This window comes from Marmota marmota, unplaced genomic scaffold (genome assembly GCF_001458135.2).
Source record: "Marmota marmota marmota unplaced genomic scaffold, marMar, whole genome shotgun sequence".
In the NCBI taxonomy this organism is placed as follows: Eukaryota; Metazoa; Chordata; class Mammalia; order Rodentia; family Sciuridae; genus Marmota; species Marmota marmota.
Window position 1 is genome coordinate 7429955 of NW_025999998.1, and position 5028 is coordinate 7434982.

Sequence of the window (5028 nt, forward strand, 5' to 3'; positions counted from 1 at the left end):
GACCTGAACAGACACTTCTCAGAGGAGGACATACAATCAATCAACAAGTACATGAAAAAATGCTCACCATCTCTAGCAGTCAGAGAAATGCAAATCAAAACCACCCTAAGATACCATCTCACTCCAGTAAGATTGGCAGCCATTATGAAGTCAAACAACAACAAGTGCTGGAGAGGATGTGGGGAAAAGGGTACTCTTGTACATTGCTGGTGGGACTGCAAACTGGTGCGGCCAATCTGGAAAGCAGTATGGAGATTCCTGGGAAAGCTGGGAATGGAACCACCATTTGACCCAGCTATTGCCCTTCTTGGACTTTTCCCTGAAGACCTTAAAAGAGCGTACTACAGGGATACTGCTACATCGATGTTCATAGCAGCACAATTCACAATTGCTAGACTGTGGAACCAACCCAGATGCCCTTCAATAGATGAATGGATAAAAAAAATGTGGCATTTATACACCATGGAGTATTACGCAGCACTAAAAAATGACAAAATCATAGAATTTGCAGGGAAATGGATGGCACTAGAGCAGATTATGCTTAGTGAAGCTAGCCAATCCCTAAAAATCAAATACCAAATGTCTTCTTTGATATAATGAGAGCAACTAAGAACAGAGCAGGGAGGAAGAGCAGGAAGAAAAGATTAACATTAAACAGATACATGAGGTGGGATGGAAAGGGAGAGAAAAGGGAAATCGCATGGTAATGGAGGGAGACCCTCATTGTTATACAAAATTACATATAAGAGGTTGTGAGGGGAATGGGAAAATAAACAAGGAGAAATATGAATTACAGTGGATGGGGTAGAGAGAGAAGATGGGAGGGGAGGGAGGGGGGATGGTAGAGGATAGGAAAGGTAGCAGAATACAACAGTTACTAATAGGGCATTATGTAAAAATGTGGATGTGTAACCAATGTGATTCTGTGATCTGTATTTGGGGTAAAATTGGGAGTTCATAACCAACTTGAATCTAATGTATGAAATATGATATGTCAAGAGCTTTATAATGTTTTGAACAACCAATAAAAAAAAATTAAAAAAAAAAGTGTAATCATTAGTTTACTGTTATCTGAAAAGAAAAAATATGTCTATTGTGTTTTATTAGTAAGTAAAAATATTGGGTGCTTAACATTTACCAACCAATGTTCTCTGTGTTTTATATAACTTAATTTATTTAATTTTAGTTGCAAATACTATTATTTTGATCACTTTGTAGTTGGAGAAACCATGGCACAGAGAAGTTAAATAACTCGTATGAAAATAAACAGCTAGTAAATAATGGATCTGGGCTATAAACCCTGCAGTCCAAGCCTGAAACCTGTGATTTCAGCCCCTATGCTATGTCCCCACTGGTAAAATTCAGAATTTTCCATTTGATCTTATGAGCTAATATTTCTTCAGCACTTTAACAATTTTATAGATAGTGACCAAAATCTCCAGAAAGAAAGAAAGAACACCCTCGTTTCATTGGGAGTTTCTCATTACATGATACCAAATTCCCTCATCATCTAGGTCACCTCTGAAAATACTTATTTTAAATGTCAGAACTAAGCATTTGTCCATGTGTGGGCTCCAGTATATATGAAAAGTCTGAATTGTTCTTTCTTTTTGTATACTATAATTTTGCTAATGTAGTATCAAGTCACCTTAGCCTACTTTATAGACACATTGTATTCTTTATTCACATTTCTAGGAGTGTATTTTTCATGTGATTCAAAGCTCCTCTGAACTGAATATATGTTTTGCAAAACACTTATCAGAAACCAAACAAAAGGAAGGTTTGGTGCAGCCATGTCTACCAGATACCGAAAGAGGGCTTTCCTTAACCTCAAGGGACCCATGTGTATTCAAGCCTAAAATTCTGTAAAAATACTACACATGAGAAACACTTTTTGTAAAAAAAAAAAAAAAGTCAAACATATTTCATTAAAAAATTAAAATGGCAAAATAAGTTAAGAAATATTATGTGCCACAAAGCCACTTGAAGTTCTGCTTATAGCACAGGTAAGGAAAGTAATAAAAGTCCTCAGTAACTGGAGGTCTTCTACCATATATGTAAGAGGGGAGAGAAAAGAATAGCACATATGTGAGAAAAGAAAGAAGGAAGGAGCTCCATTTTGCTGAACCATTTTTTTTTTTCCTCCTACTTTTAATTCTCACTAGCACTAAGATTCCTGCTGCTTGTTCTCTGGTATTTTGCCCAGCTTTACTCTCTGGACCTAACTGTGAGTCCTGTTTTTGCTACCCGTGACCTTGAAGCCTTTCAACAGAGTCAGTTCTAGGATCTAGTATTAAGTGTCTTTATTTGACATTTGTACTTGGGCAAAAATGTCTCACTGTGGGGCTATATGCTAGTGAGTGTGCTTGGCCACCTGAAGAGGGGCTATTAATGAATGAAATCTTATTAGCTCTCTCTCTTTTTTTTCCCCTCCATGTAATATTGAGTAGATTTTGAAAAACTTTAGTGATTGTTTTTCCATCAATTTCTTATCAGCTGTTTCTTGTCTTATTCCATTTGTGCTAAGATCTTCTAGGAATTCTATTCTCTCATCAGATATTAGCCAACCAGATTTAGGCCACTCACAAATTTGATATCATGCCATTTTTTTATTTTGCAAAATTATTCATGAAAATGTTAAGCAACAATAGGTCAAGAATGAGGTTCTGAGATAAGATCGCTAGAGATCTCTCTCAATAGACTCATCAATCAATATCTTCAGAATTGAACTTTTTATCATTTATGAATGACTATAAATATATCATCACGTGTAAACCTTTTTCTATCTTATTGCCATGAACATAATCAAGTGCCTGATTTCAGTAACATTCTTGGTATGTTTTCATCCTATGTTCTTCTGTGACATTATAGCACAGAGATTAAAACCAGGGATTCTGAAATGTAGCTACTAATGCTTAAATATGTTTCCCTCAATTTTTAGCTGTGTGCTCTTGGACTAGTTCACTAATCTGAATAGTACCTCATATATAAAATGGGGGCTGCATGTTGGGGGTAGGGGTCAATACTTTAGCGCAAATGAGAAAATGTATTTAAGACACTTAACCTAGAACCTAAATTTAAAGTACTTAAGAAATATAAGCTCTTCTTAACAGTAGAAGTTAACCTACCCAGAAAGAAAATGAGGTTAGTCTGCTACAGCTTAACCTGAAAGAGCCTGTGCAGGGTCTTGGTGAAGGCCACTTTACTTTGTAAGAACTTACATGCTCTTATTACATAGTGTTTGAAAAAAAAAAAATCCATTGAAATAATCCATTCTGAAATTTTGCACAGGGATTAATGTCAGACTCACTGCTGTATACTTAAGGAATTTATCTTTTTCCTTTATTGAAAATTTTCACTGTGTTAGCTTCTCTCCAGAGCTGTGTCACCTCTCCCTTTTGCCACCATTTCTTGGAGGTAACGTTTACTGGTTCAGAAGTCACTTCTTCTGGTTCTCTCCAACCCTGTTCATCTAAGCCTGGGCACTTGATGTTTTTTATCTTCCCACCTATTTTTGATATCAGTTCCTTCTTGAACTTGTTTGTTCTACCCTCTGCAGTCTGAAGTTCATTGTCTGACGCAGGAGACAGGCAGCTCAGGAACGGAGTCATCCTGCTTTGCTTCTGTCGTCTGTTATCACCATCTGTCTCAAGCAGAGGGCCTACCCCTTCCTGTTTGTGCTTATTGCTCATTAATACAACTTTTTAAAATCCCTCTCTTTTATTCTTCTTATTTTATACAAAATGGAGCTCTATTTTATGCCTTAAATTATTCTTAATTGCTCAATACATATTTTAAATTCACCATTATCTATTATTTCTGCTCTTTGATCATCTTTTTGAATCATGATCTCAGACACTTCCAATCTAAACTGATATTTGAAGTAATTTCTCCCAATGCTATCTTTTGAGATCCAGAGAGTTGCTTTTAGAAATTTGGAAATTGTAATACCGTAAACTTCTCCAAGATACTTTTTAAAACCTTGGTAGCCATGTCTCAGTTTTAAGTAAATTCAGAAAATCATTTGTTACATTGATCTTCTCCTGCCCTTCAATTGGAATATACCATCAGCTGTCCAGGTTCTCGGGCCTTTGGAATTAGACTGGAATTATCTATACATCAAATCTCCTCAGTCTCCAGTTTGCTGACTGTAAATCTTGGGACTTCTCAGTCTCCATAATCATATGCACCTATTCCTAATAATAAATATTGCTCATACCTATATCTCTATATTTCATATTATACTTGATATGTATATTTCATATGTTTTTCCACACACAAAAAAAAGAAAATTAATTGCTGAATGCAAGGTAAGCAGGTGATATGGACTAAAGTTATAGCTATGGATATGATAGTAATTGAACAGATTCAGAATACCCTGAAAGTAGATCACACAGTATTTGCTGATGGATCGGACACAGCATTGAAAGAGAAAGAGAAATCAGGGATTCCAAAATCTGTAAGTTTTTAAACCAGGTAGGTAGATGGTAAATCTGTTTAGTGAGAAGCAGAAGACTTTGGAGCAGCAAATTGGAAAGAGATGCAAACCAATTCTGTTTGACCATGCTTATTTTTAAGTTCAGGTTTTCAATTAGATTTCCAAATTGAAATGTCAAGTAGAATATAGGAAATCAAAAGAAAGGGCTAAGCTGTAGATACAAATTTGAGTTAACTGCTAACCTTGTATGGGACTAGTTCAAATGACCTACATGAGACCACAAAGGAGAGAAGAGAGGCAAGGAAGGCATCCTGAGTCACTGAAACACTTAGAGGTCACCTGAGGAGGTGAGGGAGTTTGAGGTAAAACACCAAAGAGCTGTGAGAGAAGCAAGGAAAGCACATTGTCCTGGGAACCAAGTAAAGATGTCAAGAAGGGGGCGGGGGTGCACAGTGTCAAGTGATAAGAGCTCTGGTAAGATGATCTCAGAGAAGTGATGAATAGCTTTATCAAAATTAGGTCATTAGTGAAATAAGGTTCATTTTATTAGAGATGTCACGACAAATGCCCAATTAGAACAATTTTGGATG